This window comes from Rhinopithecus roxellana, chromosome 11, assembly GCF_007565055.1.
Source record: "Rhinopithecus roxellana isolate Shanxi Qingling chromosome 11, ASM756505v1, whole genome shotgun sequence".
NCBI classification, from domain to species: Eukaryota; Metazoa; Chordata; class Mammalia; order Primates; family Cercopithecidae; genus Rhinopithecus; species Rhinopithecus roxellana.
In genome coordinates this window covers 130,366,410-130,394,055 of record NC_044559.1, presented here as the reverse complement: position 1 = coordinate 130,394,055, position 27,646 = coordinate 130,366,410, and the positions used below count along the sequence as shown (strand labels likewise).

Below are 27,646 nucleotides of genomic sequence, written 5' to 3'. Positions count from 1 at the left end.
TGGCTTTGGTATTTTTTCTTCCTCAGCAGGTATGTACATGACTCAAAATGGCTGCCCCAGCCCCGAGCCCTATGTGACTTTCGAGAGCTCCACACCACCTGTGACTGAGTTCAGATTTTCAAGGAAGAGAGGATTCGATGGGTTTCAGGGATAGGTGTTAAATACTGGACCTATCAGTTGTGGCAAGGGTTAGGGATTTGTAGTATAAACACAGCTTCCGAGGTGGTCTTCCCCTTCAGCTGGCCTGTAGGGGTAGTTCGTTGGACAAGGGGGGCTGTGTGTGGGGCAGGCATTTCAGAACAAGATATCTTGCTGGTCCCAGGTGACCCAGAGAACAGCAAAGCATGGCACCATCTTGCTCTCAAGTAGTTTCAAGTCTAGCTGAGCAGGTGAGAGGCTCATCTGGTCCAGGGGTCATAGGACATCAGAGGAGGGCAAGGTCATTGTGGGCCAGAACACATGGAACAAGTTGCCTGGAGGCCGTAGGAGTGCAGCTGGCCTTTCCAGGTAGGCAGGAAGGAAGGGACATGACCCTGTGCCATGTGGAGGAGACATTGCCTCAGCAGATGCTCTTTTCTTCACACCTGAGCTGGCCCTGCTGAACAAATATGCAAATAGATTTGAAGTGTCCTGTCCATTAGGGAGCTTTTCCTCAGAGTATAAGCACTGGTCTTCCTGAGGCTTCTGTCTGACTTCTCATAACACCCTCTGTCCTTGAATTACCACAGAGTGCCCCTCTGTCCACTCACCATCTGTGTGTGCATGTGTGTGTGTGTACGCGCGCGTGTGTGTAGGTTATGGGGAGTTTTTCATGCTGTTTTGGAAAGTCAAGGAGTTTCTTCTCTCCTTAAAGCCAAGAATGGAAAAAAAAAATCTCCAGAATAAAAGGAAGGAAAAATAACCCTTTGCATTTGGAGAACGTAAAGAGATCTGTAAGCACCCTGAGGTGGAGACTTCTGTTGTCATGTTGTGGTCCACGAAAGTTCTGGAGTTGTCCAAATTCTCACGGCTGGGACTAGAACCCTGGCTTTTACTGCCAGCCCAGCTTCCCTGAGCCCTCAGGGGCAGTGGGAAGTGGGCCTGGCAGGGGTGGTCTGTATGTAACAGGAGTAGGGGAATGCCCCACCTTTACAAGGATGCAGTAGAGGCTCAATCCTAAAAAGCTCAGCCCAAACCAAGTCCAGAGAGGATTTGGAGGCTCCAGGAAGGAGCTAAGAGGTCACCAGTGTCTCCTTTGGGAAGGCGGTGAGAGTCCATCCCACATACCTTATCTGGGCAGATCTCATTTCCTGGTGGAGGAAAAGGAAGAGATCTTTGTGTTTCTCCTCTGTTTTTTCCCTTTCAGACAGACCAGACATCAGATCTCGGTCAGATAAATCCATCTGAAAGGAAAGGGGCTGAGGCCGAGGCTGGCACAAAGAAAAGGATCCCTTGCCAAAGTCACACAGGAAGGCACTCCGAAAGACCCTCCCCCAAAGAAGAGGGCGGACGGGGTTCTCCTGGAGCTCCCTTTCCCTAAGGGCTTGGTGTTCAACGTTTGATCCTAGTTCCACATGAGGTTTCATATAAGTGATTGTATTATTATTATTTTTTTGCATGGGTGAGAAGCCACAAATTATTAACGCTGAATTTCAAAGACTCCACTCTTCTCACTCAGGGGTGGCATCGCTTCACTGTTCAGGCACGGGAAGCCTCACAGAACGGACGTGGCCCAGACCTCACTTGACCTCTGAGAGGCCCTCAAGGCAGTTGCCCAAGGGCAGGGGCAGGGGACAGGGCAGACGGGGAGGACACGGAGCGGAGCGGGAAAGGAAGAGAGAGGAGGGGCGGGGAAGGAGAGGAGGGGCGGCGGGGAGCCGGGAGAGAAAGAGGGGAGACCCGGGAGAGGAAGAGGGGGAGGCCCGGGAGGGCGCGCGGAGGGGGTGTCAGCGAGGGGCCGCCTGTCAGGGTTCTATCTGCGCGATGATTGATGCGGGCCCGGGTTTTTCTGTCAGCCTGTCACGGCGCAGGAATGTTTAATGTTCTCATTATTGGTTACGCTGTTGTGTATATTTCTCTGTCAGCACCGCGGACCCAGCTGAACTGGCAGAGCACTTCAAAGGCCTACGGGTCATTCATCATCCCCATGACGCTCCGGCAAATGCTCAGCTTCAGCCCCGCGCCAGGGATTTGTTATGACTTGCGAGCCGCCTGACAGACAGGGCCGCGGCGGCCGGGAGGGGACGCGCGGGAGGCGGGCTCCGGGCCCTTCCTGTCACGCCGGGTCCGCAACTCCGACTCGGGGGGCAGGCGGCATGGCGCGGGGTGGGCCCACAGGGGCGACCCCCGGGAGGGGTGGCGGGAGGAGGCGGGAGGAGCCCTCGTGGGCTCCGGGGCGCCCCCACGCCTCTCCCTGCAGTCCCGCCCTCCTCCTCCCGGCGGGCGGTGGCCTCTCCCAAAGTTGTGCTGCAGACCCAGAGGTTGATGGGGGAAAAGCGAAACTTGCAACCGTCCAGGGCCAGGAAGGGGCGGGAGCTGGGAGCGAGAGCAGGAGAGTATCGGAGCTTTGTTTCCTTTCCCAGGCCGTGACATGATTAATCGTTTTCTTCTGATCTAATTTTGGAACATGAAAAACAGCACATTTGTCTTGAAGAAAAATGATGTGCCGAACTGCGCAGATGGAAATTTCGAGCAATGAGAAAGATTAAAGTGAAACCCCACTCCTTAGACCTAATCATGAGTTGTAGATTATTCTGTCGGCCCAGCCAGATGGTAGCTCTGATTCCACAGCCCCTTCTTATATTAATGAATACTCGACTGTTATATTTGACTTAGGTAAGTGAAATGTCTATCAGAGCTAATGGACTGCCAGCCAGCATAACACATGTTGTACCGCTAAGGGTCCTTCTGCATTTTTCATGTTTTATACTAATGTAGAACATTTTGTTTCCTACTGTTTTTCATCATTGTCACTGTTTGCTAAATATTTTCACATGGAAGGGGGGAGAGAGAGAGACAAAGTCAGGAGGAAAAAGAACCCCCCTCCAAACTTGTGTCCAAAGCTAATTTCCTCCCGTTGGGCTTGGCTATAACTCTACAAGTAAAACAGTCACCCCGAGCAATGCGTACAGGAACTCAATAGTAACGTGATTAAGTTCCTAGTCAACAAGACTACACTCGACTGTATGTTAACAAACCTAATTATAGCCCCGTGGTGATAAATTGGGCCAGGGCCCTGGTTGCACATCTCTGAGGTCATATCTAGAAGAGCAGTTTGACCCTCTTGTCTCAGGGAAGAGAATTGTCCTGGAGAGGGGTCCTTGGCTCAGTGTGGTAGAGGGGCTGTTTTCTCCTTGACCTGGTTGTCCAGCTCCTGGGAGGATGGGTGGATGCCAGGAAGCATTTCAGAGTGGAAGGTCATTGGCATGAGAACTGGGCATTAGGATTTGCTGGAAGAGGCCGGAAGGGCAGTGGCTTCTGAGCCATTGGCCCCTTTCACATTGTGAGTGGTATCAGGATGCCTGAGAGGAGAGCATGGTGTTTCTGCTTCATTGGATCCATGCAGGTCTTGGAGGGTGGTGGCTCACTGTTTCTGGGCCAGGTAGAGGGTGGCTCAGATACTCCCCTTCCTCCAGGCTTCTCATCTGTAACTGGTGAAGCCCGGAAGAGCTTGTTTTTCAAGAGGAAATCTTGTGTTACTTCTTTATGAAGGACTCCAGCCTGGTGGACATGAATGAGTCCTGAAGATGGAATCAAAGCTGTTTGGGCACAAGTAAGATGGAAAGGGTTGAGGGACATTTTCAAGGAGTGATGTCTTGAGAGAAAAATGGAAAGAAATCCAGACGCAGAAAAGAGATATCCAGACATGAAAACATGGGTCGGGGGAGGGAGACAGAGAAGAGAATGTGGAGAAAGAGAGAGACATAGAGGAGAGGACGTGTCGATACCAACAGAGGAGATGACCCATGAACTCAGAGGAGAAACTCTCCTTGCCTCAGCCAAAGTGAGTTTCCTAAAAAGCCAATTTGACCCCCGGTGAAAATTCTCTTCTGGTTATGATTCCTACGGGAGTCTGTTGAAATGTCTTGGCTTGGAATAGGTGAGTCTCTCCATCTATCCCTAGCTTCTCTCTCCAGTCTTATCTCTTGCTTGTTGTCAACTGTGACCCTGCCCTTCTGCCACATGAGCCTTTTTAGGGTCCCCAAGAATGCCAGCCTCTTTCAGAACAGTGTGATTCTATCTGTGTTTATTTCTGTCTATCCTACTGTCCTGTATTCTTTCCCTGGAAAACTCCTGCTCATTCTTCAAGACCCAGCTCTCAGGTCTCCTCCTCTGTGACATTTTCCTGACATTCCCAGGAGGCATTATTCATCCTCTGACCCCTACCCCTGACACTGGCCAGGCTGCACTAAAAAATGTCTGTGTTTGCAAGTCTCTTGCTCTACACCTTCCTTTCTCTACAGCTATTCCTCTGCTCATTCATTTACTCATTCAAGGAATATACCTAAGAACCTGACAAGGGCCGGGCGCGGTGGCTCAAGCCTGTAATCCCAGCACTTTGGGAGGCCGAGACAGGCGGATCATGAGGTCAGGAGATGGAGACCATCCTGGCTAACCCAGTGAAACCCCGTCTCTACTAAAAAATACAAAAAATTAGCCGGGCGAGGTGGCGGGTGCCTGTAGTCCCAGCTACTCGGGAGGCTGAGGCAGGAGAATGGCGTAAACCCGGGAGGCGGAGCTTGCAGTGAGCTGAGATCCGGCCACTGCGCTCCAGCCTGGGCAACAGAGCTGGACTCCGTCTCAAAAAAAAAAAAAAAAAAAAAAAAAACCTGACAGATATTGTTCTAGACACTGGGGATTTAGCAATGTACAAAATCCCCTGCCCTTCTGGAGGTGTATTTGTGGATTTCATTAATTTCAGTAGCTGTATTTGTGGATGTATTAATGAGGCTTTTTAATAGTAAGAAACAGAAACTTGCTCAGGCTAGCTCTAGAAATGGGTATTACTGTAAAATGGTGGCAATAAGGAAGGCAGGAAATCTCATAGAGACCCAAGAGCAGCTGCACAGCTGAGCCTCTCAGCTTCTATAACTCGTTAATTGGCTCATTCATGGCCCCTCCCAGGCCCATGTCATTTAAGAAACTTTCTATTGTGATAAGAAATACATACACAAAAGTGCATGTATCCCAAAAGTACAGCTCAATGAATTTTCACAAATTATAGCCCATAAAGAGGTGAAGAAACATAACATTCATTACCCTAGTACCTCCTATCCTCCTTTATTTCATTTTTAAGATAAATTCTCATCCCAGCTTCTCCCCAGCTATTTACTATGTGATGTTTTGATTTCTGTTTTCACTGGATTCATTTTTTAAGCAGCTTTATTTAGGTGAAACCTACATATCATAAAATCATCCATTATAAATGAACAATCCAATGATTTTTAGTAAGTTTATAAAGAGCAGCAATGATCACAATCCAGTTTTAGAACATTTCCATCATCCCAAATAATCCTCTTGAGTCAATTTTCAGTTAGTACTCAGTTCCAGCCCCAACCCCAGCCCCAGGCAACCAGGTTTTATGTTTAGGTCTGTGATCTATTTTTTAAAAATAATTTTACTGAGATATAATTCACATACCATAAAGCCTACACCTAAGAAAGGTAGAAGTATGTGTTTCTAGTATATTTATAAAGTTCTACAAATATCACCCCTATTTAATTCCAGAACATTTTAATCACCAAAAAGAAACCCTGTATCTATTCATAGTCACTCCCCACTTTTCCCTCCCTTTAGTCCTGGAAATCACTAATCTCCTTTCTGTCTCTATGGATTTGCCTATTCTAGACATTCCACATGAATAGAATCATATAATATGTGGCCTTTAATGCCTGGCTTCTTTCACTCAGTATAATGTTTTCAGGATTCATCCATGTTGTAGTATGTACGAGAACTTCATTCCTTTTTATGGCCAAATAATATTCCATTGTATGGATTCACAATATTTTGTTCATCTATTCCTATACTGATAGACATTTGGATTGTTTCTACTTTTTGGCTCTTATGATGAATAATGCTGTTATGAACATTTATGTACAAGTTTTTGTATGGCCATGTTTTCAGTTCTCTTGGGCATATATCTAGGAGTGGGATTGCTGGGTCATGTGCTAACTATATTTAACTTAAAATTTTTTATATACATTAAAAAAATGTTTTATTTTTTATTAAATAGAGAGAGATAGGGTTTCACCTTGTTGCCCAGGCTGGTCTTGAACTCCTGAACTCGAGCAATCCACCTGCCTTGGCTTCCCAGAGTGCTGGGACTGCAGGCATGAGCTACCATGCTTAGTGTAAGTTTAACTTTTTTTCTTTTTTTTTTTTGAGACAAAGTTTCACTCTTGTTGCCCAGGCTGGAGTGCAATGGTGTGATCTCGGCTCACTGCAACCTCCACCTCCCAGGTTCAAGTGATTCTTCTGTCTCAGGCTCCCAAGTAGCTAGGATTACAGGTGTGTGCCACCATGCCCAACTAATTTTGTGTTTTTAGTAGATATGAGGTTTCACCATGTTGTCAGGCTGGTCTTGAACTCCTGACCTCAGTTGATCCACCTGCCTCGGCCCCCCAAAGTGCTGGGATTACAGTTGTGAGTCACCATGCTCAGCTTTGTTTAACTTTTTGCATGTGATCTATTTAAAGTTAATTTCTGTGAATGGTATGAGGTAAGAATCTAAGTTTATTTTTTTGCATATGGATATCCAGTTGTCCATATGATTTTTCAAATGTCCATAATGATTTTTCAAATCATTAATTTGCACTGGATTTTGTCGGGTGTTTTTTTCCTGCATTTACTGAGTAACCTATTGAAATCTCTGAGTATTACTGTCAAATTATCTATTTCTCCTTTCATTTTCATGAGTTTTTGCTTTATGTATTTAGGAGTTTTGTTGTTCGGTGCCTATATATTTATAATTGGTATTTCCTAATGTATTTACAATTTTATCATTATAAAACATCCTTTGTCTCTAATAACATTTCTTTTTTTCTTTTTTTTTCTTTTTTGAGACAGAGTCTTACTCTGTCACCCAGGCTGGAGTACAATGGTGTGGTCTCAGTTCACTGCAAACTCCGCCTCCCGGGTTTAAGCAATTCTCCCACCTCAGCCTCCTGAGTAGCTGGGACTATAGGTGCATGCCACTACACTCTGCTAATTTTTGTACTTTTAGTAGAGATGGGGTTTCACTATGTCGGCCAGGCTGGTCTCGAACTCCTGACCTCGTGATCCACCCCCCTGGGCCTCCCAAAGTTCTGGGATTATAGGTGGGAGCCACCACACCTGGCCTCTCTAATAACATTTCTTATATTAAAATCTATTTTGTCTGATAGTAATATAGCCACTCCAGCTCTCTTATGGTTACTGTTTGCTTGGGAGATCTCTTCCTATTTTTGTGTCTCTTGTTGACAGCATTCAGTTGGATCTTGCTTTTTCATCCAGTCTGACAATCTCTGACTTTTGAATGGATATTTTAGTCTGTTCCCGTTTAATGTGATTAATAATATGACTGGTTAACACCTGCCATTTTTCTTTTCTTTTTTGAGACAGTCTTGCTCTGTTGCCCAAGATGGAGTGCAGTGGCGTGATCTTGGCTCACTGCAACCTCTGCCTCCTGGGTTGAAGCAATTCTCATGCTTCAGCCTCCTGAGTAGCTGGGACTACAGGCATTTGCCACCACGCCCAGCTAATTTTTTGTGTTTTAGTAGAGATGGGGTTTCACCATGTTACCCAGGTTGGTGGTCTCAGACTCCTGAGCTCAGGCAATCCACCCACCTTGGCCTCCCAAAGTGCTGGGATTACAGACATGAGCCATCATGCCTGACTTTTTCTATTTGTTTTGTATTTGCTTAATGTCTTTTTCGTTTCTCTTTTCCTGCCTTATTTTATGTTAAATAATCGTGTTTTTAGTTTAAAAATAATTTCAATTATCTTCATTTTATTTTCTCAGTGGTTGCTCCAAGGATTACAACTGCATTTAATTTATCACGATCTATTTCAGAAAAATGCTACTCTAATTCTGGTGAAATATAGAAACTTTGCTCCAATACGTCTCTTTTTCTTCCCTTCTCTTCTGTACTATTGTCATTTATATTACATCTAAATATGTTATAAACCCAATAATACAGTGTTATAATTATTTTTTATTGCAACCTTGCATTTTTAAAAGAAGCTAAGAGAAGAAGTGAGAAAAAATATACACAAAGAATCTTTTATATTTACTAACATATATATCATTTCTGGCACTTTTTGTTTCTTTTTGTAGAGTTATCATATAGGGGCATTTCTGTTTAGCCTAAAGGACTTTACTTAGTATTTCTTGTCTGTTTAGCCTAAAGGACTTTACTTAGTATTTCTTGTCTGTTTAGCCTAAAGGACTTTACTTAGTATTTCTTGTAAGGCAGGCATGCTAGCAACATATAATCTCAGTCTTTGTTTATCTGTGAACATCTTTATTTCTCTTCCACATTGAAGGATTATTTTAGCTGTATATGGAATTTTTAGTCAAACATTTTTCTTTTCATGTAGCACTTTAAATGTGTCATTCCATTGTCTCTGGCCTCCATTGTTTCTGATGAGAAGTTAGCTGTCCTTTGTTTTGTTGTTCTTGTTTTTCTCTTTCTGTTTACAACAGTTTTTCTTTGTCTTAGGCTTTCAACAGTTTTACTCTGTGGATCTAGGTGTGGATCTCTTTTTATATATCCTACTTAGGGTTTATTGAGCTTCTTAGATGTGTAAAGCTGTATTTGGGAAGATTTTGGCCATTTTATCTTCAAATACTTTTTCTGCCCCATTCTCTCTACTCTTGTTCTAGGATGCTAATTACAGATATGTGGGTACCCTTAATATTTCTTTACATCTCCTCTGCACATGTGCACAGGCTCTGTTGGCCAGGGATGTGTAGGTACCTTTGGTCCTCTTTGGTGTCTAGTATACATACACACAGCCTCTGGCTAACCCAGGATATGTGAAGAATCCCCTGTGGCTTAAGTTTTACCTCTTAAAACTTACTGATAAATCCCCACTAGTCCATCAGTCCTTTGCTTAGCTAAAATGGAACTGCAGCCTCAGATTGATGGAGCCACTGGTCCTTCCTGTTTGCTTGCCATTGAGATCACTTCATCTGACAGTGCTCTAAATCAAGTGTATCCTTTCCATTATCAGTGGCAAAGCTGTTGGTTGTCATGGTGCCAGAAGGAGCTGGGGTTAGGGACATGGGGTGTGGACAGCTATAGACTCATATTGTTCTTACCTAAAGTTTAGTAGTTTTCATTAAAAATATTTCTCAGTTTTTGTATCCCTTTGGTAGAATTCTAGAGTGCTGAAGTGGTTTTTGACAATTTTGTTCAGCTTCATCATTGCTTTTTGGGGAGAGGTTCTGTAGACCTCCAAACTCCATTATGTGAGAAGTCAGAAGTCCCTTGGTATATTTTCAGAGCTTCTAGTTGTTACTTACTAAACACCTCTGTCCTCCATATTTTCGGTTCAAATTTCCAATACAAAGAATCTGAGTGGTCCAAACAGGCTTGGACCATGCCCCTCCTCCAAGCCATTTCATAGGTGGCTGCTTGGCTCTGCCTTGAAAGAAGTGGGAAGGCTAGGGGAGAACTTCAGTTGAGAGAAACAACTGCATGAGTCCAGGGACAGGTGTATGTCACAATTTGTTTATTGTGGTTTCCGCCCCAGTCTAACTGATCCCACATATAGTTGGAAAGTGGTTCTGGGCAACTTTAGTGATGTAAATAAGGATTGGGTAAGGGTCTGCTTCAGGGAGGATTGGGGTAGTGGACAGCAAGGCTGTTGGGTCCACATTGCACCATGTAAAGCCAGTATAAGGCCAGCAGAGTGGGGCTGTCCAAGCTGAACTGCTCTTGCCTCACTCTTGCCCTGTCCTGGCCCTTCTCCTGATTCTTTCTTAGTTCACACTTGTCTCTGTCTGGAGTGAGTGGATACTCTAATGTTGAGTATAGTTTCTGCACTTTTCTGCAAGCATTCATTCACTCATTTATCCATGCTTAAATACATGCATTTAAGCAGTATTTGATCACTCACTTGTGTCAGATGGTGTGCTAGATGATGAGAATGTTATGGGAAGCAAGGCACACCTGGCCCTTACCCTCCCAAGGTTACAGCCTACTGAAGGCCAAGGATCCTTTCAGTATGCTGGATGACAGTGGCTAAATCTTTTTTTTTTTTTTTTTTTTTTTTTAAGACAGGGTCTTGCTCTGTCACCCAGGCTGGAGTGCAGTGGCATAATCTCAGTTCCCTGCAGCCTCTGCCTCCCGGATTCAACCAATTCTCCTGCCTCAGCCTCCCGAGTAGCTGGGATTACAGGCATGCACCACCATACCTGGCTAATTTTTGTATTTTTAGTAGAGATGAGATTTCACCATGTTGGCCAGGCTAGTCTCGAACTCCTGGTCTCAAGTGATCTGCCTGCCTTGGCCTCCCAAACTGCCGGGATTACAGGTGTGAGCCACCGCGCCTGGCTAAAGCAACCTGACTAAATCTTTACAGACAGGTTGGGTTGTTCTTTTTGTTCTCTGGTTTGTTCTTTTTGGTCTTTGTTTATCAGGTGAACAGCATAAACAAGATTGCAGAGAATATATTTAAACTATTTAAAATACCTTACTTCGTCTAAAGCCTCTAGCATTTTGTCTGTTTTCAAATTAATCTTGCTAGTTACTAATGTGTGTCATTATTCACTAAAGCAGGCCCAGTGAGACTCTCATTTAGTAAACTTGGTTATTAGTGAAAATATCATGATCTCCAAATGTATAGTAGAAGCTCTGTTAATTGACCTCCTTTTAAATATTTCTTCATTCTCTCTGTAAAACATATAGAGTGATGCCTTTAGTACAGTAAACACTCGTGACTGGTTTACTACTCTCAATATGTCCACCAGTTGTATTGGATGCTACTACAAATCAGTTGTATATGTTCCTAAACCTGCTTATGTCAGTTGTACTTGTCATTTTAATAATTTATTTAGATCATGTAAATAATAAAATATAACTATACCCAGAAATGAATATTTTCTATGTTGATAGAATGTTTTAGAAAGCCTCAATAAAGACAAGTAACAAAAATACTATTTTGAATTTAGAGTGCTATGAAAACTAGAAAAGACTGGAGAAAAAAATCACAAATTTTCAGAAGGAATTTCCATATGTAAAGGATTCTGCATGAAGATTATTTTTAAATTCTCACTATGCCTCAAGAATACAAAACTAGAACTCACAGATGACTCACTAAAAGTTTAGTTTTTCTGTAAGAAAAGCTATGTAGAAATCCAAACAGTGGAACTATGAGGGGAAAAAAGGCCTTAGGTCTAGATGAAAAGGTGGCTAGATAAATGCATAATTGTGTACTTTAACTGAAAATGTGTAAGATTACGCTGCTTTAACTTACTTCAAATATTTTAAAATATTATCATAAATATTATCCAGTTGCTATCACTATCAAAATATTGTTATAAATTTTATCATTCTGAGTAGGCATTTTCCTCGTTCCTTTCCCTAAAGGTAGCTAATGATGTCAGTTTCTTATTTATTTTTTCATAGACTATTCATATAAAACCAAAAAGGCTCCTTCCCTATTCTGTAACAAATTAACAGACTTTTTTGATAAATCAACCAAATTCAAATCCAAGTTGTATGGAATGAGAAGGCCTTTACTGCATAAAGCACCATTTCACAAAAAAATGTCTTTATACATGTTGTCAAATAAGAAGTGTAACATACTGGTAGAGATCACACAATCACATTATGTTTTCTACTTTTATTTTAAAGTATATAATTAATTTCTAGATATTTGGGGATTAACTATCTTTTGTTAATACAAGTTTTTTTATTTTGGTAAAATATAAGTAACATTAAATTGACCATCTTAACCATTTTAAGTAGTATACAGTTAAGTAGTGTTAAGTATTCATATTGTTATGCAGCCATTACCTCCATCCATCTTCAAAATTCTTTTAACCTTACAAATCTGAAACTCTGTAACCTTTAAACAGTAACTTTCCAGTCTCCCCAGCTGTTGACAACCACCTTTCTACTCTCTGTCTCTATGAATCTGACTACTCTAGGTACTTCATAGAGGTGGAATCATACAGTATTTATCATTTTGTGACTTTTTGTGTCTATTCATGGTTTATTTCTGTTAGCATAACATATTCAAAGTTCATCCATGTTGTAGCACGTGTCAGAATTGTTTTCCTTTTTAAGGCTGAATAATATTCCACTGTATGGATATACCACATGTTGTTTATTTATTTATTCATCAGTGGACAGTTAGATTGCTTCCATGTTTTAGCTGTTGTGAATAATGCTGCTATTACTATGGGTGTACAGATATCTCTTCAAGATCCTCCTTTTAATTCTTTGGTGCATATGTGCAGAAAAATTGCTAGGTCATGTGGTAATTCTATTTTTAATTTTTTGGGAAACTGCCTTAATGTTTTCCATAATGGCCCTGCCATTTTACTTTTCACCAACAGTGCACAAGGGTTTCAATTTCTCCACATCCTTGTCAACAATTTTTTATTTTCTGGGTTTTAAAAAATAACAGCCACCCTATTGGGTGTGAGGTAGTATCTCACTGTGGTTTTGATTTGCATTTCCCTAATGATTAGTGATGCTGAATGTCATTTCATATGCTTATTGACTATTTATATATCTTTTTTTTGGAAAAATGTCTATTCAAGTCCTCTGTTCATTTTTGAATTGGTTTGTCTGATATTTTTGTTGTTGAGTTTAGTAGTTCTCTACATATTCTGGATATAAATCTGTAATATGATATATGACTCATAAATATTTTCTCCCATTCTGTAGGCTACCTTTTTACTTTCTTGATGATGCCGTCTGATGCACAAAAGTTTTTAATTTTCACGATGCTTAATTTGTGTATGGGCATACCTCATTTTATTGCACTTTGTTTTATTGTGTTTTGAATGTATTGTGCTTTTTACAAATTGAAAATTTTTGGCAACCCTGCATCAAGCAAGCCTATCAGAACCATGTTTCCAACGGCATGTTTTCATGTGCTCACTTCCTGTCTCTGTATCACAATTTGGTAATTCTTACAGTGTTTCAAATTTTTTCATTCTTATTGTATCTGTTATGGTGATCTGTGATCAATGATCTTAGGTGTCATTATTGTAATTGTTTTAGGCACCATGAACCACGCCCTTGTAAGATGGTGAACTTAATCGATGAATGTTGTGTGCATTCTGACTGCCCCACCAACTGGCCATTCCCCTGTCTCTTTCCCTCTCCTTGGACTTCCCTATTCCCTGTGACACAACAATATTGAAATTAGGCCAATTTCAATATTAGGTCAATTCAAATTAGGCCAATTTCAATATTAGACCTGAAATTTCACTGACTTTAAAGGGTCCAAGTGAAAGAAAGAGCCGCACACTTCTCACTTTAAATCAAAAGCTAGAAATGATTTAGCTTAGTGAGGAAGCCATATCAAAAGCCAAGAAAGGCTGAAATCTAGACCTCTTGCACCAGATAGTTAGCCACATTGTAAATACAAAAGAAAAGTTCCTGAAGGAAATTAAAAGTGCTACTCCAGTGAACATATGAATGATAAGAAAGTGAAACAGCCTTATTGCTGATATGAAGAAAGTTTACTAGTTTGGGTAGAAGATCAAAGAAGCCATGACATTCCCTGAAGCCAAAGCCTAATCCAGAGCAAGGCTCTAACTCCATTCTATGAAGGTTGAGAGAGGTAAGGAAGCTGTAGAAGAAAAGTTAGAAGCCAGGAGAGGCTGGCTCATGAGGTTTAAGGAAAGAAGCCATCATCTCCAAAACATAAAAATGCAAGGTGAAGCAGCAAGTGCTGATCAAGAAATTGTAGCAAGTTATTCAGAAGATCAAGCTAAGACAATTGGTGAAAGTGGCTACACTAAACAACAGATTTTCAATTTAGATGGAATAGCCTTCTAATGGAAGAAGATGCCGTTTAGGACTTTCATAGATAGAGAAGAGAAGTCAGTGTCTGGCTTCAAAGCTTCAAAGGAAAGGCAGGCTGACTCTCTCGTTGGGGACTAATGCAGCTGGTGACTTTAAGTGGAAGCCAATGTTCATTTACCTTTCTGAAAATCCTAGGGCCCTTAAGAATTATGCTAAGCCAGGCATGGTGGGATCATGCCTATAATCCCAGCACTTTGGGAGGCTGAGGCAGGAGGATCGTTTGAGGTCAGGAGTTCAAGACCAGTCTGGGCAACATAGCAAGACCCCATTTCTACAAAAAAAAAAAAATTAGTCAGATATGGTGGCACATGCCTGTAGTCCCAGCTACTTGGGAGGCTGAGGCAGGAGGATCACTTGAGCCTAGGAGTTAAGGGACCACAGTGAACTATGATAATGCCACTTCACTCCAGTGTGGGCAACATAGCAAGATCCTGTCTTTAAGCAAAGGAATTATGCTATGCTGAAGAGAGGCAATGAAAAAAATGATTTATGTTAAATCTAATCTGCCTGTGCGCTTTAAATGGGAAAACAAATCCTGGGTGACAACACATCTTTTTTTTTGGCCTTTACTTTCATTATATGCATTTGTGATTCATAGGAGGAGGTAAAAATATCAACATTAACAGGAGTTTGGAAGAAGTTGATTTCAACCCTCATCTGATCTCATAAATGACTTTGAGGATGTCAAGACATTAGTGGAGGAAGTAACTGCAGATGTGGTAGAAATAGCAAGAGAACTAGAATTAGAAGTGGAGCCCAAACCTATGACTGAATTGCTGTAATCTCATCTTTTTTTTTTTTTTTTTTTTTTGAGATGGGGGGTCTCACTCTGTCACCCAGGCTAGAGTGCAGTGGTGTGATCTTGGCTTACTACAACCTCTGCCTCCTGGGCTCCCGTGATCCTCCCACCTCAGCCTCTTGAGTAGCTGGGACCACAGGTGCATGCCACCACACCTGGCTAATTTTTTGCATTTTTGGTAGAGATACTGTTTCACTATGTTGCCCAGGCTGGTCTCAAACTCCTGAGTTCCAGTGATCCGCCTGCCTCAGCCTCTCAGTGTTGGGATTACAGGCATGAGCCACCGTGCCTGGCTGAGTAGTTGCTTCTTATGGATGAGCAAAGAAAGTGGTTTCTTGAGATGGAAACTACTCTCAGTGAAGATGCAGTGAACGCTGTTGAAATAACAACAAAGCATTCAGAATATTTCATAAACTTAGTTAATAAAGCAGCAGCAGGTTTAGACAGAATTGACTCCAACGCTGTAAGAAGTTTTACTGTGGGTGAAATGCTGTCAAACAGCATTACATGCTACAGATAAAGCTTTCATGAATGGAAGAGTCAATTGATACAGCAAACTTCATTATTATCTTTTTTTAAGAAATTGCCACAACCACTGCATCCTTCAACAGCCACTACCTTGATCAGTCACCAGCCATCAACATTGAGGCAAGACCTTCCACCAACAAAAAGATGATGATTCACTCAAGGCTCAGAAGATCATTAACATTTTTTAGCAATAAAGTATTTTTAAGTTAAGGTATATACAGTGTTTTTAAGACATAATGCTACACTTAATAGACTACAGTATAATGTGAACATTTATATGTCAGGGAAACAAAAAATTCATGTGACTTGCTTTATTGTAATATTCACTTTATCATGGTGGTCTGGAACTGAGCTCGCACTATCTCTGAGATGTGACTATATTTTTATTTTGTTGCCTATGTCTTTGGTGTCATATCTAATAAATCATTTCCGAATACAATGCCATGAAGCTTTTGTTCTATCTTTTCCTTGAAGAGTTTTATAGTTTTAACTTTTGTTTAGGTCTTTAATTCATTTTGAGTTAACTTTTGTATATAGTGTTAGGTAAGGTACTGATTATCTTTTTGTTATTGATTTTTAGCTTAATTCCATCATGGTCAAAGGACACATTCCATATGATTTTTATACTTTAAAATTTCTTGGGAGTTGTCTTATAGTCCATCTTGAAAAGGAAATGAATTCTGAAATTTATGAATACAGTGCTCTAACATGTGTCCATTAGATCAAGAGCATTTTGTACTTTAGATCTATATTCTAGAACTTCCACTTAGAGGAATTTGAAGTGGGCTTACTTTTCTCTAAGTATAGTTAGAAACCATGGTCATTATATGTAAACAAATATGAGAAAACTCTGAAGGGTGGATAAAAGAAGAAAGACACTCAATGGACTCAAGGGACATTTGGGACCTGAGAAATGACCTGGTGAACTCTCTATGTTTGTCTCATATATCCCAGGCTGGGAGCTAAAGAGGCTGGCAACTCAGAAATGCCAAAGAGGGTAGACTGAAAACAAAACAAAATAAATCCTCAACAAAAGCCTGCTCTTTCCAGTCAAAGGACCAGGAAAAAGGTAGCCTAGCAAGATAGGAAACTTTTAGACAATAATCATTCTACTCTAGCTAAACACCACAGAAAACATAGGGCTCCACTCCCACTAGCAAAGGCTAGGTGAGGAGCTTATATTTAACCCTTGGAAGTCTGTAATAAAGTACTCCAAAACCCTACCAGAATGATATCAGAAAATGCAAAGTAAGGAGCAAGGACTTTCATTCTTATCAGCTGGTAATGCAGTACCTTCCTGCAGTCTAGTGGAGACCATGTGAGAAGCTGGAAGTCCCACCCCTGCCTGGAAATAATGAGGAACTCTCATCTTCAGGTATCAATGGAGTCTGGGTGGAGAAACTGGACTGCTACCTGCACTTAGCAATAATGACATGGTGTTCCTCCCTCCCCCAACCACAGCAGTGTCAGAAAAAGTCAGTTAAAACAGAAGGTTTAAAAAAGTCCCATCATCTCTTAACATAATATGAAATGTTCAGGTTTTAATAAAAAACCAAAAAGTCTTCTCAAAAACTAGGAAGATGTCAAACTGAATTTAAAAAGACAGTTGTTTTAGTCAGGGTTCTCTAGAGGGACAGAACTAATAGGATAGATGTATATATAAAGGGGAGTTTATTAAGGAGTGTTGACTCACACAATTAGAAGGTGAGATCCCACAATAGGCCATCTGCAAGCCAAGGAGCAAGGAAGCCACTCCAAGTCCCAAAGCTGAAGAACCTGGAGTCTGATGTTCGAGGGCAGGAAGCATCTAGCATGGGAGAAAGATGTAGGCCAGAAGACTAAACCAGCCTAGTCTTTCCATGTTCTTCTGCCTGCTTTTATTCTGGCCATGCTGGCACCTGATTGGATTGTGCCCACCCAGATTGGGGGTGGGTCTGCCTTTGCCAGTCCACTGACTCAAATGTTAATCTCCTTTGGCAACACCCTCACAGACACAACCAGGAACAATACTTTGCATCCTTCAATCCAATCAAGTTGACACTCAATATTAACCATTGCAACAATCAATAAGTAGCCACACCAAGAGGCAGAGATGCTAAAATTATCTGACAGATTTGAAAGCAGCCACGATAAAAATGCTTCCATAAACAATTACAAACATTCCTGAAACAGGCCAGGCACAGTGTAATCCCAGCTGTTTGGGAGGCTGAGGCAGGCGGATCACTTGAGGCCAGGAGTTTGAGAACAGCCTGGCCCATATGCCGAAACCCCATCTCTATTAAAAATACAAAAAAAAAAAAAAAAAAAAAAAAAAAAAAAAAAAAAAAAAAGGCTGGACGTGGTGGTGCACACCTCCCAGCTACTTGGGAGGCTGAGGCCTCTTTATAAACCTCTTTCCTTTATAAATTACCCAGTCTCATGTTTGTCTTTATTAGCAGTGCGAGAACAGATTAATATAGTTGTTTTCTCATCAGAAACCATGGAGGTTGAGGCCTCAGCCTCCCAAGTAGCTCGGACTACAGGCGTGCACCACCACGCCCAGCTGATTTTTTTAGTAGAGATGGGGTTTTGCCATATTGGCCAGGCTGTTCTCAACCCCCTGGGCTCAAGTGGTCCGCCTGCCCCAACCTCCCAAACAGCTGGGATTACACCATGCCCGGCCTTTTTCAGGAATGTTTGTAATTGCTTATGGAAGCATTTTTATTATGGCTGCTTTCAAATCTGTCAGATAATTTTAGCATGTCTGCCTCCCAGCTACCCAGGAGGTGGAGGTTGCAGTGAGCTGAGATTGCGCCACTATACTCTAGCCTGGGTGACAGAGTGAGAACCTGTCTCAAACAAAACAAAACAAAACAAAACATTCCGAAACAAATGACAGACTAGAAAGCGTCAGTCAAGAAATAGGATATAAAAGGAAAAATAAATGCAAATATTATAACTAAAAATACAATAACTAAAATGAAAAGTCAAGTGGATGGGATCAGAGGAAAGTGGAATGGAAGAAAGAGAAAAGAATTGGCAAACTAGAATATGGAAATATGGAGATTACCCAATCTGAACAACATAAATAAAATAGACTAAAAAATCAAAAATGAGCAAAGCTTCAGAGACATGTAGATATATAACAAAATACCTCGCATTCAGGATACCAGAATCCGGGAAGGAAAGGAGAAAGAGAGTGGGGCTAAAACCATTTGAAAAGAAATAATGGTGGAAACCTTTACTATTTGTCAAAAGACATAAACCTACAATTCAAGAAGCTGGGTGAACTCCAAATAGGGTAAACCCAAAGAAATCCATGCTAAGATATATGATAATTAAACTACTGAAAACTAAAGATAATGTAAAAAATCTTGAAAGCAGAGAGATTAAAAAAACAAAACATCACCTTAACTATATGAGAAAACAATTAGAATAGTAGTTGATGATATGGTTTGACTCTGTGTCCCAACTCAAATCTCACCTTGAATTGTATTAATATCCATGTGTCAAGGGTGTGGCTAGGTGGAGATAATTCAATCAGTTTCCCCCTACTGTTCTTGTGATAGTGAATAAGTCTCACAAAATCTGATGGTTTTATAAATGGGAGTTCCCCTGCACATATGCTCTTGCCTGCCACCATGTAAGATGTGACTTTACTCCTCCTTTGCCCTCTGCCATGATTTTCAGGCCTCCCTAACCATGTGGAACTGTGAATCCATTAAACCTCTTTCCTTTATGAATTACCCAGCCTCGGATATGTCTTTATTAGCAGCATGAGAACAGACTAATATAGTTGGTTTCTCTTTAGAAACCATGGAGGTAGAGTGATGTCAGCAAGATGGTAGAATAGGGGCTTTTTGCATTTGTCTCCTATCCACAATGAGAATACCTTTGTGAGAGTTCAGAAATCCAATGGACAAGTTGCAGCACACCACTGAGCAACAAATCCAACAATAGACTCATCCAGGAGGGTAAGAAGAAGAGTTGTATTAGACTCATGTCACCCCTCCCGCAAGGTGGCACAGCTCAGTCCCAAGAGAGACCCCCACAGACCTGTGATCTTGTCAGTATGGAAAAGCCACCACTCCTGGCTAATTTTTGTATTTTTTGTAGAGACAGGGCTTCGCCATGCTGGCCAGGCTGGTCTCAAACTCATGAGCTCAAGTGATCCATCCACCTTGGCCTCCCAAAGTGCTGGGATTACAGGTGTGAGCCACCACACCTGGTCCAACATCCCAACATCTTCACCTTTAAGGACACTACAAGAAATTCACTTCATCTTTAAGGACACTGAGTGAGCATTTGGTTCCCACAGCCATGTGGGATGCTGCTCACTTATTTTTTGCACAACCCAGGATACTGAGATGATTAGCAAAGCTAAGTGGGTGGCAGAGGCTAGGAGTAGGAAAGAGAGTCTGGGACTCTACTAAACACTGTGGACTTCATCAAGAAGCTTCTCCATGAACCCACTTGGGATGCCTTGCCTGTGGTCCCCACTGGGCTTGTGGGCACCCCAAATGCTCTGCAACTCTTCCCCCAACCTGGATTCCTTGGCATGCCCCTGCAGACAGAAGGTGCAAACATCTCATGTAAATAGCCAACTCAAATCTGTGGGATTGGGAGAAGGGACATGAACTTGAACATTTCAGGGCACTGACCTAAGGAAAACAAAGGAGAGACCCTCAGAGTCTTGGATAGCTTTGCAAAATATAGAGAAAGCATACAATCTTAAGAATCTCACCCCCCTTAAGAGGGAATGAGAGATGTGGAGGAAACACATGAGTGAAGTCATTTATCTCCCAAAGCCAGCTGGTAAAGAGTGGAGGCTTCTTCAAATGTGAAGATGCCACAGCAATGCAAGAATTCAGGGAACATGAAAAATCAAGGAAACATAACACTGCCAAAGGAAGACAATAATATTCCAGTAACTGACCCCAAAGAAATGGAGATCTGCGAATTGTTAGACAAATAATTTAAAATAATTGTTTTAAGAAAGCTCAGTGAGATGCAAGAGAACACAGATAACTCAATGAAATTAGAAAAACAATATAAGGGAGGGGGAGGGATTGCATTGGGAGTTACACCTGATGTAAATGACAAGTTGATGGGTGCTGACGAGTTGATGGGTGCTGACGTGTTGATGGGTGCAGCACACCAACATGGCACAAGTATACATATGTAACAAACCTGCACATTATGCACATGTACCCTAGAACTTAAAGTATAATAAAAAATAAAAAGAAAAAAAGAAAAACAATATAAGAACAAAATTAGAAGTTAAATAAAGAAGTAGAAATCATAAAGTAAACCAAACAGAAATTCTGAGGCTGAAGAATACAATAAATAAAAAATGCAATAGAGAGCATCAATAGCAGACTTGATCAAGCAGCATAAATAAATCTGTGAACTTGAAGACAGGTCATTTGAAAATAGCCAATCAGAGGAGAAAAAAGAAAATGGAATGAGAAAGAATGAAGAAATCCATGGAAATTATGGCACACCATCAAAAGAACTAACATTCACATTATGGGAGTCTCATAAGGTGAACACAGAGAGAAAGATATGGAAAGCTTAGCTAATAAAACAAGGCTGAAAACTTCGCAAATCTGGGGAGAGATATGTACATCAATGTAGTTATCTAGGAGCATCTATCAGCAGATTTCTCAAGAGAAACCTGGCAGGCCAGGACAGAGTGGAATAATATACTAAAAATTGCCAACCAAGAATACTTTACCTGCTAAAACTGTACTTCACAAATGAAGGAAACATAAAGACTTTTTCAAGCAAAAGCTGAGGGAGTTTATTACTACCAGACCTGCCTTACAAAAAATGCTAAAGGGAGTTCTTCAAGCTAAAATGAAAAGATGCATATTAATAACATGAAAACATGAAAGTATGAAACTCACTGGTATAATTAAGTATACAGTTACATTCAGATTAATATTGTAGTGATGGTGTATAAATTACTGACAACTCTAGTATAAAGGTCAAAAGACAAAAATATTAAAAATAACTATAGCTGGGCATGGTAGCTCACGCTTATAATCCCAGCACTTTGGGAAGTCAAGGCCAGAGGATTGCTTGAGGCCAAGAATTCGAGTCCACCCTGGCCAACACAGCAAGACCCTGTCTCTACAAAAAATTTAAAAATTAGCCAGGCATGGTGGTGTGTACCTGTAGTCCCAGCTACTCAGTAGGCTGAAGTGGGAGGGTCGCTTGAGCCCAGGAGGTCAAGGCGCAGTGAGCTGTGATCATGCCACTGAATCCCAGCCTGAGTGATAGAGTGAGACCCTGTCTCAAAACAAAAACAAAAACAAGCTATAGCTTTAATATTTTGTTAATGAATACAGAATATAAAAAGATGTAAATTGTGACATCAGGAACTTAAAATATGGGAGTTGGAAGTAAAGTGTGGAGTTTCTATATGTGATTGAAGTGGTAGTGTTATCATGTTAACATAAACTGTAATAACTATAAGATTTTATGTAACTCTTATAGCAGCCAAAAAGCAAAAACCTATAGTAGATATACAAACAATGAAGAGAAAGGAATCAAAGCATAACACTACAGAAAATTATCAAATCACAAAGGAAGACAACAAAAGAGCAAGAAAAGAACAAAGAATCTACAAAATAGCCAGAAAACAATTAATAACATAGCTATAGTCACTTATTTATCAGTAATTATTTTAAATGTAAATGAATTAAATTCTCCAATCAACAGTCATAGAGTAACTGAATGAATAAAGAAAGATAACTCAACTCTAGGCAGCCTACAAGAAATTCACTTGACCTTTAAGGACACACACAGATTGAAAGTGAAGGGATGAAAAAGATATTCCATGTAAATAGAAACCAAAAGAGAGTGGGGTAGACATAAATAGACTTTATGTCAAAAGCTGTATCAAGAGGCAAAGGTCATTATATAATGATAAATGGGTCACTTTATGATGAAGAAATAATGGTCATAAATATATATCAGACAACAGTGGAGTACTTAAATATATTAAGCAAATATTAACAGATCTAAAGGGGGAAACAGACAGCAACACAATATTAATAGTGGACTTCAATACCCCACTTTCAACAGTGGATAGATCATTCAAACAGAAAATCAATAAGGAAACATTGGACTTGAACTACACTTTAGACCAGATCAACCTCATAAACATATTCAGAACCTTCCATCTAACAGTAGCAGCATACACATTCTTCTCAAGTGCACATGGAGCATTTTCCAGGATAGATGATATGTTAGGCCACAGACAAGCCTTTTCTTTTCTTTTCCTTTTTATTTTCTTTTTCTTTTTTGAGACAGTCTCACTCTGTCACCCAGGCTGGAGTGCAGTGGCACGATCATAGTTCACTGCAGGCTTTAACCTTCTGGGCTCAAGTAATCTCCCCACCTCAGCCTTTTGATTGGCTAAGACTACAGACACCTGCCACTGTGCCTGGCCAACATTATTTTTATTTTTTTGTAGAGACAAGGTCTCTCTATGTTACTCAGACTGTTTTTGAACACATGGGCTCAAACAATCCTCCTGCCTCAGCCTCCCAAAGTGCTAGGATTACAGGCATGTGCCACCATGCCTGGTCTCACAAAACAAATCTTAACAAATTTAAGAAGATAGGAATCATATAAAGCATTTTTTATGACCACAGTGATATGAAAGTAGTAATTAATAACAGGAGGAAAACTGAAAAATTCACAAAGATGTGGAAATTGAACAACATATTCTTCAACAACCAATGGGTCAAAGAAGAAATCAAAGGGAAATTTAAAATATCTTGAGACAAATGAAAATGGAAACACAACATACCAAAACTTATGAGATGAAGCAAAAGCAGTTGTAAGAGGGAAGTTTTAAAACATTATTTTATATTTTTATTTTTTTGAGACAGGGTCTTGCTCTGTCACCCAGGCTGGAGTACAGCAGCACAGTTATAGATCATTGCAGCTTCAAACTCCAGGGCTCAAACCATGCTCCCACCTCAGCCTCCCTAGTAGCTATGACTACAGGTGCACACCACCACTCCTGGCTAATTTTTATATTTTTTTGTAGAGGTGGGGTTTTGTCACGCTGGCCGGGCTGGTCTCGAACTCATGAGCTCAAGTGATTCATCCACCTTGGCCTCCCAAAGTGCTGGGATTACAGGTGTGAGCCACCACACCTGGCTCAACATCCCACACATCCCACTTCTTAATATGGTTACAATAGAAATTAAATTTCAACATAAGTTTCGGAGAGGACAGAGGTTCAGATCATAGCAAATAAGTTCTGGAGACCTAACGTATATCATGGTTATTAAATAATGTCTTGTGGCAGGTGTGGTGGCTCATACTTGTAATCCCAGCACTTCAGGAGGTCGAGATGAGCGAAATCACTTAAGGTCAGGAGTTTCAGACCAGCCTGGCCAACATGGTGAAACCCTGTCTCAGTAAAAATACAAAAATTAGCTGGGCATGGTGGCAGGCACCTGTAATCCCAGCTACTTGGGAGGCTGAGGCAGGAGAATCGCTTGAACCCAAGAAGTGGAGGTTGCAATGAGCCAAGATCACGCCACTACACTCCAGCCTGGGCAACCGAGTGAGACTCTGTCTCAACAAGCAAATAAATAAATAAATACACACACACATACATACATAAATCTTTTATACTTGAAATTTGTTCAGAGAGTAGATTGTAAGTATTCCTACTACACACATCGAAAGGTAACTATGTGAGGTGATAGATATATTACTTAGTGAGATTGTGGTAGTAACTTCACAATGTGTACGTATATCAAAACATCATATTGTATGCCTTAAATTACATTATTTTTATTGTCAGTTATACCCCATAAAGCTAAGAAAGAAAAAAAGAAAACCACAGTGGCCAAAAAGGAGTAGCATAATATTTCCAAGTGCTGCATGTAAAAAACTGCCAACTCAGAATCCTATTCTCAGCAAAAATATTCTGGAATGAAGGAAAAAGTCAAGACAATTGCTGATGATGGAAAAGTAAGAGGCCGGGCATGGTGGCTCACACCTTTAATCCCAGCACTTTGAGCAGCCAAGGCAAAGATCACTTGAGCCCAAGAGTTTGATGCCAGCCTGGGCAACATAGTGAGATCCTGTCTCTACAAAAAATAGAAAAATTAGCCGGGTATGGTGGTGCATGCCCGTAGTCCCAGCTACTCAGGAGGCTGAGGCAGGAGGATCGATTGAGCCTAGGAGTTGGAGGCTGCAGTGAGTTGTGAATGTGCCACTGCACTCCAGCCTGAGTGACACAGCAAGATCCTGTCTCAAAAAAAAAAAAAAAAAAAAAAAAAAAAAAAGAAGAGATTTTGTCACTAGCAGAACTATTCTAAAAAAAATAGCTAAAGGAAGTTCTTTAAACAGAAAGGAAATAATAAACAAAAGAAAATTGAAACATTGGGAGGGAAGAAATAACACAGTAAGCAAAAATATGTTAAAATATAATAGGCTTTCCTCCTCTTTTTAAAATCTTCCCTTCCTCCCTTCCTTCCTTCTTTCCTTCTTTTCTTCCTTCCCTTTCTCTCTTGCTCTCTTTCTTATTTCTTTTTCAAGACAGGATCTTGCTCTGTTGCCCAGGTTGGAGTGCAGTGAAGCAATCACGGCTTACTGCAGCCTCGACCTCCTGGGGTCAATCAATCCTCCCACTGCACCTTCCTGAGCAGCTGGGACTACAGGTGTGCACTGCCATGCCTGACTAATTTTGTTTTTTAAATTTTTTGTAGAGACAGGGTTTTGCCATGTTTCCCAGGCTGGTCTCAAACTCCTAGGCTCAAGCAATCCCTCCCAAAGTGCTGGGATTACAGGCATGAGCTACTGTGCCAGGCCAAATTTTCAAAATGATATTTGATGATTAAGTAAAAATTATAACACCATCTTAGTGGTTCTGATATATATAAAGGAAATATTTAAAACAATTTTGTTGTAAGCAGGGGAGAGAAAAGGAACATAAAGGGAGGTAAGTCTCTATACTTCATTTGAACTGGTGCAATGACAACACAAGTAGACTGTGGCAAGTTATGTATATAAAATGTAATACCTAGAGCAGCCACTAAAAAAGCTGTACAAAGAGTTACTCTCAAACACCCTGTAGGTAAGTTAAAAAGGAATTTCTTTTTAAAAAGTCAAGTAACTGCAGGAAGACAAGACAGAGAAAAGAGATAAAAAACAGAAAGAACAAATTAAAAATAAAGTGGCAGACTTAAGTCCTAAACATATCAATAATTACATTATATATAAATGGTCTAGATATAATTAAAAGACAGAGATTGGCTAAATAGGTTTTAAAATATTGGGCAACTATGTGCTATATACAAAAACTCCTTTCAAATATAGTGATACAGTCAGGTTTACAGTAAAAGGCTAGAAAATGATGTATCATGCATACATTAATCACAAGAGAGCAGGTGTAACTTACATGAAATGAACCAATTTCAAGGAAAACAATGACCACAACTCACCCAATATGAAGGAGATAATTTGAAATCTTATAACTATTAATATGGTTGAATTTATAATTTTTTAAAATCCCAAATAAGAAATCTCCAGGTTCAGAGGGTTTCACTGGAGAATTCTACAAAACTTTAAATAACATTAATTCTAAACAATCTCTTCTAGAAAAATAGAGGAGGAGAGAAAATTTTTCAATTCATTTCATGAGGCTGGTATTATCCTGTTACTAAAACTAGATAAAGACTGTACAAAGAAAGAAAACTATAGACCAATATTCCTCATAAATATCAATGCAAAGAAACTTTTAAAAATTAGCAAAGAGTGACTGGGCATGATGGCTCATGCCTGTAATCCCAGCACTTTGGGAGGCCGAGATAAGCAGATCACCTGAGGTCAGGAGTTTGAGACCAGCCTGGCCAATACGGTGAAACCCCATCTCTACTAGAAATATAAAAATTAGCTGGCATGGTGGATTGTGCCTGTAATCCCAGCTACTCAGGAGGCTGAGACAGGAGAATTGCTTGAACCCAGGAGGCGGAGGTTGCAGTAAGCTGAGATCGCACCACTGCACTCCAGCCTGGGCGACAGAGTGAGACCCTGTCTCAAAAAATAAATAAATAAAATAAAAATAAAAAATTAGCAAATAGAATACAGCAATATATAGGATGGGCATGGTGGCTCATGCCAATAATGCTAGCACTTTGGGAGGCTGAGATGGGAGGATCAACTGAGGCCAGGAGTTTGAGACCAGCCTAGTCAACATAGTAAGACCCCATCTCTAAAAAAATTAAAGAAAAGATAAGAAAAAGAACACAACAATACAGAAAAATAATTATATACCACAATCACATAGGTTTTTTCCTCAGGGATGCAAAATTCTTTTATTATTTGAAAATCAATCAATGTAATCTACCATATTAACAAGATAAAGAAGAAAATCATAATCTTATAATTCTTGGTGACGGGAATTTGATGAAGAAAAAGCTTTTGATAAAATTTCACACTCATTCATTGTATAGTTTTGCAAGATGTTACCATTTGGGGAAATTAGGTAAAGGATACTGACATGGTTTGGATCCCAAATGTCATGTCAAATTGTAACCCCCAGTGCAGGAGGTGGGGCCTGGTGGGAAGCAATTGGATGATGGGGGCAATTTCTCATGAATGGTTTAGCACCATCCCCCTAGTGCCATTCTTGTGATAGAATTCATGAGATCTGGTTGTTTCAAAGTGTGTAGCACCTCTCTGTCTCTTTCTTCCTCCTGCTCTGGCCATGTAAGAGGAGCCTGTTTCCCCTTCACTTTCTGCTTTGATTGTAAGTTTCCTGAGGCCTCCTCAGAAGCTGAGTAGATGTCAGAATTATGCTTCCTGTACAGCCCGCAGAATCATGAACCTGTTAAACCTTTTCTTCATAAAACACCCAGTCTCAGGTATTTTCTTGTAGCAATGCGAGAATGGACTAATACAGAAAATTGGTACCAGAAGGGCGATATTGCTATAAAGATACCTGAAAATGTGGAAACAGCTTTGGGCAGGCAGTTAACAGTTAACAGGCCGAGGCAGGAACAGTTTGGAAGTCTCAGAAGGAGAAAGGAACATTAGGGAAAATTTGGAACTTCCTAGAGACTTGTTGAATGGTTATAAGCAGAATGCTGTTAGTGCTATAGACAATGAAGTCCAGGCTGAGGAGGTCTCATATGGAAATAAGGAACTTATTGGGAAGTGAAACAGAAGTCACTTTTGTTATGGGTTAGCAAAGAACTTGGAGGCATTGTGCCCCTGCCCTAGGGATCTTTGGAACTTTGAACTCATGAGTGCTGATTTAGTGTAGCTGGTGGAAGAAATGTCTAATCAGTATAGC

The 27,646-nt window shown here is 40.7% G+C and overlaps 1 long non-coding RNA gene across 1 annotated transcript in view; it reads left to right on the top strand.

Moving 5' to 3' along the window:
• The first annotated feature begins 3,483 nt into the window (after window positions 1-3,483).
• The window catches only part of LOC104671888, a 62,818-nt gene continuing 38,655 nt past the window's right edge, over window positions 3,484-27,646 (top strand). Inside the window, exon 1 of the long non-coding RNA XR_749332.2 lies at window positions 3,484-3,751. This is a non-coding gene — a long non-coding RNA (uncharacterized LOC104671888). The remainder of the gene's footprint in view (window positions 3,752-27,646) is intronic.